This window comes from Bombus flavifrons, chromosome 2, assembly GCF_040668555.2.
Source record: "Bombus flavifrons isolate JBK064 chromosome 2, iyBomFlav1_principal, whole genome shotgun sequence".
NCBI classification, from domain to species: domain Eukaryota; kingdom Metazoa; phylum Arthropoda; class Insecta; order Hymenoptera; family Apidae; genus Bombus; species Bombus flavifrons.
Genome location: NC_138443.1, coordinates 19,289,349 through 19,303,101, shown reverse-complemented (window position 1 = coordinate 19,303,101; position 13,753 = coordinate 19,289,349). Strand labels below are relative to the sequence as shown.

Here is a 13,753-nt window from a genome sequence, read left to right as displayed (position 1 = left end):
AATATCTGATGAAACTGTAACGGTCTACGATTAAAATACTATCTGGAAATCCGGTTATCGATCGGAAACAACCTCAGAGGGTATGAACAGGTGATCAAAGCCGAAGCCTGTAATCTCGTTTCCTTCTACAGTCATAGAGCGATATGTAGTTCTTGGATAAATTTCCCAAAATTTGTCCGACTCGATAAAGTTTCGGCATTGAGAAGTTTACATTGCAGTCACGTACTTGAAACACGTGATCAGTTCATTGCTGTCGTGATAAAAAGATGGTGATAAATTCCGGCATCAACGTCCATACTTGAAAACTCGAAGGGTTTAGTAAAGTTTTCCGTTGGCTTCTAAAGTTATTCCCATTTCCATCGTGGTTTTAAAACATTTGGTCGAATAAACGTCGACTAGATTTTTTTAAAAAAGACGTCAGCGTTGTTTAAAACATCTCAACGCAAAGCGCCTTAATTATTCACCGTTAGTTACGTGTTCGATGTTTTTTATATCCTTCGACTTCACCGAGACCAAGTTTATAAACCAACTCCTACGTCGGACTCGATAATTTCTTTGGGAAAACGCCCCGTACATTTTAGTTGCTTGTTTTATATTTAGAATTTTTTTCTATTAGCTTAAAAGCGCAGAAGATACCACTTCGTTTCCTCAAGTTGAAATGTTTAAACCCCGGATAGGACTTTAAGAAATAAGAGGTGTTTATACGATGAAAAAAGTACGGTTAATTATTTTCCTTTTTTTTTCAGCAAAAACGTTCCTTTCGTGTTCCCGACAGAACCATTTCCTTTCCTATCCAGAGTCGTTTCTTGCTCGAAGTGGCTAATTACGTGAGAAAAACATACTCTCCGCCTACTTGTCTCTTCGTTTCTCTTTCTCTGCCACGAAAGTAAGCAGTACTTTGTAATGATCCCATTTTAAGAACCGAGAAAACAAACGAGTCGGCAATTATTCTTGCAATTGTACCTTTTGCATTTCGCTTCGGATTGCCGGTGTCACGTGTTTCAGGCACAAATAACTCTCCTCCTCGTTGAAATCGCTTCTCACGAGATTTCCCCCGTTATTCTCGCAGACGACAAAAAGATACAAACAACTGTGACCCGCGTCTGTATTCCGCGTCCTGTACTCTATAAACGAAACGTAATCATTCCTGTTATTAGTACCGTTTTCAGTGAAAGTATTTAAGCAAAGCGTGCTCAGTTTTTTCCAGCTAATACGAAATACGTTGTTCCACCATAGCTAACGATTTTTACAATTTTCACGAAATTTTTATTCCGTCCGATATTATTTATTTACGTTCGAAGAAGCATATCGATAAAATTACCGGTAAAATCGAAGATGCATCGACGATTCTTCTGTATCTAACAGAGACCCTTGATCGATTCGGATTATCCGTCCTAAACGTTTCGGCCATTTTCCTAATATATCAGACGCGCGTGGAGTTTTCACAAGGTTTTCAAAGACTGACGCTCCACAAGCAGAATGTAAAATTTTTCATAAAAAAATTGGAACGGTCGTAAGCTCGTCTGCATCTATCGGGACGTTACTCGCATTGAGTGCATTGACGTGTTTAATAGTGGACATATACACATGTACGTGTGAGTACAACCTTTCTGTAGATAAACGACCTCGTGGTAGTCCACTCTACGCAGTAGCGATGCTCGTATCAAGATCGTGTACGATTAACGAACGCGTGAACGAACATCCGACAGAATTAAAGTAAATATTTCGATCATTGTAGCGCAACAACTTGGTGAACTTTCCAAGAGTAACCGTCTGGCAAATTAATATTATCGGAAAAATTAGATCACAAATAATACAACAGCCCGTTAAAACGAACAAACCGATGACTCAATGATGGATCGACAATTAAAATCTTGTTTTAGTCACGTTGTTACCGCGACGTCTAAACAAGAGTAGAACAAATATTAATTAGATACAATATAAGATATAAAATATAAATTGAGAATACGGCTCGCTACCGACGATTCGTGAAGTTAACGTGCTTGTGCTCGAACAAGTTCCGTCGTACGTATTATTACTTCACAAAGAAGTCTGGCCCAAAATTAGTCATCGTAAGAAAGAAACCAAGGTAAGAAATCGTAATATTTCGTTTATTGGGTGGTACTTGCTTGTTTTCTTGTCCTCTTTTTCGTTCTTTTATCTTTTTATATTTCGCATGTTTGTCCATTAACCCGATAAGGAATATCACGATAATATCACAACGATACTAATGTAAGTATGTACACTCTGTCGTAGATTACTATATTTTCACAAATATCTTCTCTATTTTCACGCTAGCAGAGACAGGTTTATTTATAAAAACGAATCTACGATGTGATAATCGCTCGTGACTTGCTATACGAACGATTCTAACTTTGAACGAACGTAGTCGATAATTTAAGTTGGAGGATAGACAAAATTTTATTCAGTGGAAGGCTGTAGCCCGGCTATTACTAAAGAAACTTCTGTTCTTAATCGTTAATTAATGATTCCGACTAAATTCGCAAGGATTTGTTTCCGCGGAAACTATAGGGAAGACAAATACATTTGCAGTAAACGATGTGAAAAATCAGTAGGTGTCTACGGGGTGGTTGGTAACTGGGAAAGGGGGTGTTCTACGCGAAAAAGGAAGTCGAAAATATAGAATAAAAATTTTTCGTTCGAGGCTTTGTCTTCGAGAAAATCGACTTTGAATTTTCGTTCGGTACGCGTGCGGTACGTTATAACGGATCTCACTGTAGATCATTGTCTCGATGGCAAAATTAAAAAGAAAAATTTTTATTCTATATTTTCGACTTCTTTTTTCGCGTAGAATCACCCCCTTTCCGCTTGTACCACCAGTTATCAACCACCCTATATATGTACATAGTGCGTGGAAACGATGACACGGTCGCGTCTCCGTATTCAAGTGTGACATATTACATGCCCGCTGGCCATGACATCGGACTTGATAAGTGTATTCCACGCTAAAAAGGGCATCCGCAGTTCAATAACCTATGAACGAGAAAAAGAGACATTTAGTATACTTAGATGCGTGATCTATCGACCATGAGCCTCGAAGCATCGACGAGCCGAATACTCCATTCTCTTTCATCGTCTTAACCCATTTCCCATGATCTATTAGTTTTCTTCGAAAATACCTTCTTCGTAATGGACTTCGTGACATGGAACGCAGTATCGCGCATCGTTTCTCCATTCTGCATGGAACGTTCTTGGTTAACTATTGGATTACGACGATTCAATTCACGAATCAGCGATTTCTTTCCTTTTTCGTTTCGTTACGTTCGATGATAATTGCACCAATTGCGATGCATTTCTTATCGACGATAAAACCGTACTCGTTTAAAACTTCCACTTTTGGAAAAGAGCGTTTATCGTCGCGTGATTTCAATGTACGAAATATGCTCTTTCGTAATGTTCGTAATGTTAGCCGATGCTTGAAGCAAATATTATGTAGTCGGGCAATCACTTACAATCGAGTGTTTAATTATGGCCATATCGTTGTTTTTGATTATGATTTCCATCAGATTGTTAAACTTGTTATCGTGATAATTAGTTAAATAGTTTACAGCGATTCCTTCTGATTTTCTAACTCAGACACTCGGTTGAAAATACATGGAAAAATAACAAAATTGCACGTTACAACAGCGAATAATTTCTCGATTCGATGCAAGTTGTATATCGACGAACGAAGTTTAAATTTATCGATCGGAGTTTGAAATTGAAAAGGCTGTATGTCAAATGTAAATGTTTGCTTAATAGATTGGCTACAAATTTTTTAGCCTCGCTCTTACCATGCGTTAGTTGTATTATCTTCGGGACCTCGTATCGATGCATTTCGCTTTGAGCAATAAGATAAGTTGAACATGATAAACGTTGGAAATAAATTTCAACAAACTCTGTAAATTCATTTTGAACTCTTCTAGTTTCCTGTCATGTCACAAAGATAAATTATTTTTCTCATCTAAACTTCGAGTTTTAACATTTACCGTATCACCTGTTACCGTAACTTAACCGTTGAACTACGTATTTCTAACTGTTTGAAGTTCTCTTCCACATCTCTAATACTTCTATACTACAATACAAACAAAGTTTTCCCTTTTCTCCTCACAGATACGTTCACAGAACGTTAGGCATCGGAACTTTTCGCAAACGTTACTGAATCGTTTAATTTAGTCGATATATATCGATATATGTTCTTAAGAAATTAAAGCTGGCGAGTAAAGCAACCGCGAGTTAAGGCGATGCAACGCCTCGATTACAATTCGAGGAAAACTTCCGATGGAACAGAGCAACGTCGTTCGCTTAAGTCCATGATAAATTTCATCAAAGGACTTATCGCAGCGAGCTAAAGGATTCTCGATAAACTCTTTTCTTTGCGACCATTAAGAAGCTCGTGAAACATGAAAAAGACATAACCAACTTTCTTCTTGATAGCTTTATTCGGATATTTTCCATTATAGCAAACTTACGAACAATCAGTTGTAATTACTGCTTGTTTACGAGTGTTGATAAGCATGGTAACATACGTTCATGTCTGTGACACAGCAATTTTAATCTACAAAAGTAATACGCATATATGAAAAAATATTTAATTTTAATAAAATATCTGTAGTTTGTAATTATTAAAAAAACAAAACATTCCCTCGTGACACTCATAATTTGAGATACACACTGACTGTCTCCGAAAAATAACCAAAGTTTTTAAAAATAACAAGGCAGAGAGAATCGTTTTAAGAGAAAAATATTTTATTTTATTGAAAATCCATTCCTCCTGTGGCCATCAACCATCCACACCGCCAACTAACGCGTCAAATAAGGATGTATTTCAACGTGACACAAATTTCGTATTGACGTTGTTGCTGGTATTCTTTACTCTTAAGAAGTTCTGTTATTGCTGGAACAGACTATGTATTATACTTACGTTCATTGTGAAAAATGTATAAAGAATGAACAATGAGAAAAGTGTTAACAGTCGGAAATATATAGAAAGCCTAGGCGACGTTCGGTTATAAGTGTCGATCTATTTTTGACAAAATAGATTTGAAGTTAAAAATCGAAAGGTAGAATGTAGAAACCCTACTCGTTGTTAGCCAGGTAGAGCTGTTTCCTGCCAGCATTCTGGAATCAACAGGAGCAAAGATTGGTACTAACGGTCTTCTCTTCTTTATACGCTTTCCTTCGTCCTCCTCTTTCTCTTCTCTCTCTCTCTCTTTCTTTCTTCTCTTCTTTCTTCGAAGAAAATCATGTTCAAAGCAACTTGTAAAAGCACTTCCTAAGACAAGAGATAGCAAAAAGTAGACGGTGGTATATATTAAAGACGCTAGCATAACTTTGATGGTACAGAGAGAATGTGGGGAGAAGATGGCAAGTACGTTTCACAAGACCGCGAAAGTCAAACCAAAAGACAGACCCAAGGTACCGAGAGTGAAATAAGTGTAAGAGGATGGAGAATAGAGAAAGGAGAAGAGCAGTTCGTAATGATTGGCACACGGATATACGTGCATGTTCATCGTGAGGGGTGAGAAGTTTGAATAGGTTGCCGAGGGCGTAACAACGTCGTAGGCCTTGTATACCTTGCTTCGCTTCACCTCGCATCGCTATATACGACCAAGTACAATATAACTCTCTCCTTTCCCTTGTCGCTACCGTCTGACATAGCGGCCCTGAGCAATGGACGAGTTTAGAACTAGCGACCTAAGCTTTATCTACGAACCGCCGTTCAGATTAACGAAACAAAGAGCTAGCACGCTGCGAAGCGTGCTCTTTCGCCAGTTAACAACGGTATTCTCGATGCCATCTTCTCCTTTTCCCTACTGTTTTCGGCGACCTCTCGAAAATTTCAATTTTTCCTATCCTCTTCTCGTGTTTCTACCCCTACCTCGCATTCTCTTCGTATATACTCTCGTTTCTTTGTGATTTTCGTAAGTCAAGCGAATTATGTTTTTTAAGTTTGAAAACCGCGCGAATGTAGAATTGGACTTATCGTATCAAGTTGCGCGCTTCCATGTTCCACGGTCTACAAGCTTGACGCGTTTCACGATACTTTATCTTAATGGCAATGGCAATAATATTAACATAATAGCGTGTAATGGAATAGTCACTTTCCTCGCATAGAACGTTTCCTGTACACAATTTTTAAACTATAGCTTTGATCTAAGTGCACTTTTATGACCGGCGACTTATCACTTCCATAAATTCTTTAACCCTCCATTACTTACTTCTAACCGCTTTCTTGCGTTTTATGAGTTTACGACATTTTACGATTAATCGAATTTTTGTCGCGCACTCACCTTCGCTTACGAGGCTCCCAAGAGCGAGACGGATTCAGTCGATAAGAACTTGGGAATTCCACAAAAGTGACATACGACGAACCTGTCCTTTCGCTGTGTTTAATCGTTCGTTAATCAAACTTTTTAAACTATTTTCTATAAGTAAACTTCTCCGCTACATATTCTTCGATCCAATGTTATTATCGTAGAAGGCAAAATTGCGAATACTTTTACTACACCTTTAACTATAGAAAATAACGCTTTAACCGTTCAACTAAGATCTCGAATACCGAAAGTCGCGAAAGTTTGAATACGGGTCGAAGACGTGGCTGTCGATTGATTCGGACACTCGAGCCAACTCGTCTTCTAATTTAATTTCGACAGCAACGATATGCAGTTCGTAGCTGCTGCTGCTACTGCCGGTATATTGGAGTAAACATTACACAGTTCGCATCGTTCGATGTACAGTTAGCCGGACATTGTGCTCGGTAAGTTTGCTCGCATAGTTGTGTCCAGATACGGCATCTCTGCGCATGCATCTTCCTTCGAGTTTGCTGCTCTAATCTTCTGCGAAACAGCTGCGCGATATTGGAACGGCATGCAAGGTGTATACTACGCGAGGACAAAATTCACGGAGTAATTAACGAGCAAACAATCTCTGAAAAAGCCACGATCGCGATACAAGAAAAAGATATCGATGAATTTTTCCTGTAGAATTAGTTGAATCTTATTTATCTCTCGACTTCGCTGACAAAGACAGGACCACGGGAAAACGGACAGAGCATACGAGTGTTCCTGCTGTTACAGCAGAGTAGAAATCCTCAATATCACGCCTCACTTACCGAACAGCGGTAGTTTTCCTATCGTAACTCTATGCATTCAAAGAAGTTTGATGGGAAAGTAATATGCTCTTTCTTTCGGAGTTACTTTTTTTCTTTGTTTCTTCGCTAAGTTACTCTGACGTTGTTACGGATCAAAATAATTATATTTCATTCCATTCGTTGTTTTTTTTTTTTAAGGTAAAAAACCTTTCTCTCGACGACATCGACTATATAATATATTACTTTTTTATTTTGTAATCTTTTGCGCATCTTTTGTGCTTGATCTATAATCAGATCAGAATGCATCATCGAGTTTCATTTTCTTCAACGTTTCTCGTTCGTTCTTCGTTATAAAATATTCCGAAGTGTTGGAATTCCTAATAAATTTGAAGGATTTAAATTTTTCTTCGCCAAGCTACCCCTTAATCCTGCAAGTTATTAACTTTCCAACTGACCTGACGTTCGAGGCATTCCTCCTTCTAGAAGAAAGCTACTTCTAGCTTCATAAATAATCGAGACTGGAGTAGAAGCTACGCAGTTGCGAAGTTTACAACTAATACTACCGTTCGGTTCTCGCTTTTGCAACAAAGAATAAATTAACTCGCTGGGAGTCTTACTCCCGATCTCATTCGCGTCCATAAATGGCAAATTCCTAAATTTATAAATGGATCTTGATAAAAAGTTGCCATACTTTTCCGAATCGAATTACATTCAGTTTAAAAGCGATATTATCCACATATTGACGTATACGTACTTTTTTTCAAACGACATAAGTTTAAAATGAAATAAACCAAGTATGGACGAACGTTCAAGCATGAACGAGCAGAGTGACAGTTTCTGGAAATACTGTGATCAACTTCGGTTAGAATCGCAATTACCAGCAACGACGTCGACAGACTAATTGTAATAGCACGTTTGCGGAGATCGACGGCAACCTAGAAATCCTATGTCTAGACAGCTTTATATTTAGCGCTGCGTCGAAGCAAGTTCGTCCGTTTTAATTAGCGTGTCTTGAGAATAACTTGAAAGTGGAAAAATAGTTATCCATACAGCTAGAACGTTCACACTGAAACGACATGATCCGAGTACCTATATTCGCCCGAGTACTTTCGCACGTTTGTGTCGTGCTGGATACGATATCTCTGTAGAATATTGTAAATCGTGCAGAACGTAACAGGATGGCCAAAAGGTGGAAAGGCCGATGAATCCGAAACGAAGTATAAACTTCCAAAGGAAGTAATCTTGAGATCCCATACGGTTCGTGTCAAGGGTGTAATTGGAGCCTGAAGGCAATCACGAGATTATCTCGGACATCGTTCGCTTGTCATGTCTCTCGACACCCCTTACACGCTACTGCCTTCCGGTAGAAACAAAGGTACCCAGAGGAAGCTTCATTAAGCCGTCGCTCTAGCAACAAAGCGCCGATAGTTTCGGTTAAATTGTTAAATGAAATGCAGGTCAGCTATAAATACAGCGATCTATCGATGGAAACTTTGACATCGGCCATTTGCGTTTACAGCGCTCGACTTCCTCGGATAAACCCGGACAATATACGCTCAAGTGGTTAATCTTTATCGTTCGAACTCTCTGAACTCTAAACTTTAGAATATTTTGTTGGTATTGATCGTCGTAAGACCGACGGAGATCGAATATACGTTAAACATTTATTAGTCCGTAGATTGCCATAAAGTTATCATCGATTGTCAGAGCAATGGCATTCGAGCAGAGTGAAGTTAAAAAAGCAGCGGCCGTCATATGTAACGTTTAAAATGAATTTTATAGCGCGTAATCGTTCGGGACGGTTGAATTCTCGCAAGTAAATTTGATTTTCCGCTCGGCGTTACTGACGTGCGGATAATGGCCAATATGGACCTCGAAAGTGACCCGCTCCCTACAACGTTAACACCCTAATAGCTTTCTCGTAATAATCGGCATAAAGCAACGAATCTGCCTTTCTCTCGTTAGCGCCACTAGTGTCTCTATTTAAGGTATTTCCTCTAACCTCTTACTTCTTTCTTCGAAGATCAAATGGAACGAAATGGCTCGTACGTTGGAATACGTAGCGAAATATTTCCGACGTGGAAAAGTAGGTCAGTTACCGATTATAAGCATGTACATGTATACGACTAAAGAGACATCGAATAAAGCCGAATAGCTTTCGGTTCAAGCGATTTTCAAAGTCCTACTCCGCTTTTTCGCTGTCTGTTCTTTCTATGGAAGGAATACGGAAGAAAGCGACAACGAACAACTGGAAATCCATTTAGCTGTAAATTGCTACTCGTTCGCTTCAACCGCGAGCGAGGCAGGACAAGAAAATGCTCGACTGTTTCTACATGCTCGTATATTTAGAACACGCAAAAAGTCGCTGTTGCTTTGAACGAAAATACGGAGGATAATACACGTACCGCGTATATTTGATTTAATTGTAACGATTATTATTTAATCTTTATCCGTGATTTAATCAATGTACATACACGTATACGTACGTGAAATGGAAAATTTATGAGCCGACGAATAACATTTCGGCATAGCGTAGTAAAAGACTTCAGAATCGAACTATGCACGTTGATCGTCCAGTTTCTTCGGCGAGTGATCGAGTCACACGATCGCGTAAAACGAAACGAGCAGTTAATCACTTTAAATGGAATGGAATATAAAATTTCGATGAGCTTGCGTGCGTGAATACACGAAGGATTTTCCGACAGCATATTGACATTTTACATACATTTTCACTCGATGGAAAAAGCGCCGTATGTATTCGACACAGCATAAACTACGAAACCCTCTTTCACGACTCGTTTTTACGCGACTACGCGAACAAGACACTTATATGCCACATTTTTGACGCAAATTCTGCCGTTAAACGTTGAAAGATGCGATTCGCGTAAAAGTATTTTTGTGTAAGTAGGTAATATTTTTAATTTCAGTCTCTGCTAGAACCGAACTTTAGATAAACGCATGGCGTTTGAAATAAATCTTCGTTGTACGTTGTCCGGATCACCGAGATGTACATCGTACGTAGATCTATCGTATATGGATTACAGAAACTACGAGAAGATCCATAGAGCGTAGGTTAAAAGACGGTTTAGATGGCAAACGATAGCAGACACAGCAAGACCGCATCATTTCCGATTTACCGTAGCATCAAAGACCTTCTGTTGTTTCCGTGACTCGGTCAGAGAAGAAAGCCAGCTGTTCGTGTCATATCGAGGTAATTCGATGTGTATGGCTAAAGAATGTTTCTTTCGTCGTCTGATCATTCGCTCTTTCAAAGCGCTGTCGAGACTGTCATTCAAAAAACGCGCAACACGCGAAGGAAACGTTACAATTTTCAGTTTAGTATACTCTATGGTATATTCTTCTTCCTATTTGCCTCTGTTTACAATGTAAATTCAGCGTATGGCGCATCGAGAGATAAAATAATATAGCAACTAGAGACTCGAAAAATGGAAGTCCTGTTTCAACAATTATTAAGTATCTTTGTTTCGTTTTCCGTTTCGTCAGCTGGAATCATACGGAAAAGACGAGCGTAGACTGCGGAACACGGAGGCTATCCAACCGATGTCGTTGCGACTGTCTTTCTTCCGAGTTATTGCGTTCTCCGAGCGACCTATTTCGTTATTCGCGTTTGTCACTTTACGGTAAAGGTGAAGTATGAAAATTGATAAAAAAATCAGCCGTCAAACAGAAGTCGCAACAGTCTAAATTGGTCTGGACGAAGCGAGGCTTTCCCAATTGCATAGATCCTGCGTCGTTGATGGCGCCAAGCGACACTCGTTTATTTCGTTAGAAAATTGAGACGTATATTATTATAATGAGGGAAATAGGAAGCAGAGAAACGGTATATCGTGGAAAGAGAAACAGTGGCGAAGGGATGGGAAGGGGTGCAAAGGAGGGAAGAAGGAGAGAGACGGAGAATCGAGATAAAGGTGAAAACGACGATGTCCGGAACTTCAACGTCAACAATTTCCGTCTACGTTTCTACTTTTTAATTACAGAGTCGCGTGAGCCTCTGGCATTCGCAGCGGACGACGACAGTCGCGCTTGACGAGGCTGCCTCCGCTTGAATCCCCCATTCACGCCATTTTTTGCGGTCTTCCCATTACCGAGATTGTGTGTCTTTCGCTTATTCTCCCTTCGTTATGTCTTCTACTCTTCGGCCTCGGCAACTTAACGATCTACTCCCATCCTCTCCTCTAAACCACCAACGAGAACCGAAACGCCTGCATCTCTCTCATAACTGTTTTTATACATATACGTGTACGTACGTAAGTCCAGTTCCAAGCTCGCAGTATTTTCGCCGAGTCTTTCTTCGATGCTCGTCCTTTCGTATACGTATACGTAAGAAGACGTCGACAAGTATGGCAATCTTTTCTTTTTTTTTGAAAAATCAATCTCGAACCTCGCGCATTTCTTTTGAAAAAATAAATAACGCGGTTTCCGGAACTTTTGCAAGGAGAACGAAATTCTAGAAACGATCAGTAAAAATGTACCGAGAAAATCGGTAAGGAAACGTACGATGCATCCGAACGAGATCTTTTTGAGTATGTCCGTTTGATTCGAATTTGGATCAGCGTTCTACAGAAGAGCGATCCTTTACAGGTGTAAAATGCGGCCGCTTGTTCGATGGTAACTCGTCTTTCGTCTGAACGTTATCGGAAAATTAAAGTGTCACTATAAAGGTAATTCTCTCCTCTCGGGAAGAAACCAGGATAAAACTTCGTCTTATTCTTTCTATTCTAGAAAGACGATATATTAAACTTGTCTTAAGATCACTCTATTTGTTCGAAACTTTATGTTTCCAGTTTGCAATTATAGCCAACGTAGGAATATGTTTCCTGTTATCTGATATCTCAGGGACTGTCATTTTATGCGGCGTAGCTGTGAGACGGAGTAGTTTCTTTACTTGAAACCTTTCCGCTTGTTCCGTTGTATCTTGTAAATAGATTGTTTATCTATAAATAAGAATAACGTTAGTAAAGATTAAAGAAAGATCGAAGGTAAAACTATCGATTTATTCTACTATTTCTAGCTCTTTTTCATTCTGATTCTCCATTCTTCTTTCGTCCGACGAATTCACAGATCTTTCTCAGAAAGTAATGGTATGCAACGTTATCTAAAGGAAGGTCGTTAAAATATCTCCACGGAATAACTCTTACCAGTACGTATTTCTTGGGCCGGCAATGTCGGCATGCGTTTCCAATTAAGGTTTATACAAAAGTATAGAGACACTCGGAAACCGGCATCCGAGTGTCCTTAGAACTTCGACAGAGGAACCTTTCAATAATGTCTCCGTATGCACAGAAGAGGATAGAACTCCTTTCTAAAAGAATTGCTCTATCTATTATTCACGAGTTAAGCGTCATTCGTGTGTCGTTTTCAAAACGACAGTATCTATTATTAAGAATTTCTTTCAAATTCCTTACGCGTGTTGTCAACGTCATAACTAAATATAAGACAAATTCGCACAATTGGTTACAATAAGTTAAGGGGTTCTATCAGAGACTTTGCCAGCGTTACGTTGGAACAAGGCATCAAATGCGACAACAAGCGCACTTGCTGGATGTTAGTAGCTGTGCTTCTACGCGCGCAACGGCATACTCGAAAGGATGGCTACGGTAAATTTTAGGGGGAATTCGAATACACAATAGGGACACCAGCCCTCGTCCTTAAAGTTACATAATACGAGATCCTTGTAAGTACGCAGTAACGAATAGCTAGGTCCTTTGCTTGCTTCGTTTAAATGGTCCTTTTAAACACCGAAGTTGAATAATTATATTGCATTTTGCATTGTTGTTATTTTATAACGTGTTGTTATTTTATAATGTGTTCGAGCGATAGAACGTTTAAACCTTTCAGACTGGCATATCTCGTCGAATCGCGTTGGAAGTGGTGGCTTCGTTAAACATCGGCTAAAATTCAAGTAGTTGGCCGAAATTCCGTATTAAAAGCCACGCGCATACGATGCACAGAGATAGTGTTGCACTTTCGAAACATCCTTGGCACGAAATAAACAGAAATGCTTCGTTCCGCGACTCCCTTCGGAGCAGGTTTTTGTGTGTAAGAAAGTTTTTTCATTAGTCTCCAGCAACCTGAGATACACGAATACGTCGAAATACATGGACAGCATCGCAATTTCTCTGTGACTGTATTATTTGATCGTATTAGTTTTCGTTCGTTTCAAAATATCATCGCTTTCGCGTACGTAATACATAGAAGAAGATAACATAATTATTTTGAAATTCCTTGATAACCGGTTGATTTAATGCGATATGAACACACTTAGTTCCTGATCGCATATTCGCAAATAATTAGTTCAGGTTTCAATTTTCCTAAATAACAAAGGTATTTGACATCGGCCGCTCTCGCGGCAGGAAATAGACTGCAGTTTTAACTTTCTGATTATCCGTATAATTTGATTTGAGCTGCGAGGGAGTTTGGTGTTCAACCGGTTCTTTAGTTACGTTCTCGAAGGTTTCCACATTACGGAATCGCGAACACGTACCGAATGCGGTCGGCCGTAATTCACGATCGAAATTGAAAGAGTTTTTTTCCAGCTGCGAACAAATGAGATCAGGGAAGCGAACCGACTGACAATGGATCGCGAGTTCTTACATCTTTCTTGGATAGCTATCGATCATGCACCGTGAAAACTTTTGA

The 13,753-nt window shown here is 39.4% G+C and overlaps 1 protein-coding gene across 2 annotated transcripts in view; it reads left to right on the top strand.

Annotated features, from left to right (window-relative positions):
* The first annotated feature begins 1,655 nt into the window (after nt 1-1,655).
* Nucleotides 1,656-13,753, top strand: part of LOC138187467 (lysosomal acid glucosylceramidase-like) — a 36,295-nt gene continuing 24,197 nt past the window's right edge. Inside the window, exon 1 of one of the 2 annotated variants that reach the window (XM_069128334.1) lies at nt 1,656-2,089. The gene's annotated coding sequence lies outside the window, so the exon portion shown is untranslated. The remainder of the gene's footprint in view (nt 2,090-13,753) is intronic. The other variant, XM_069128351.1, reaches the window with a different exon arrangement.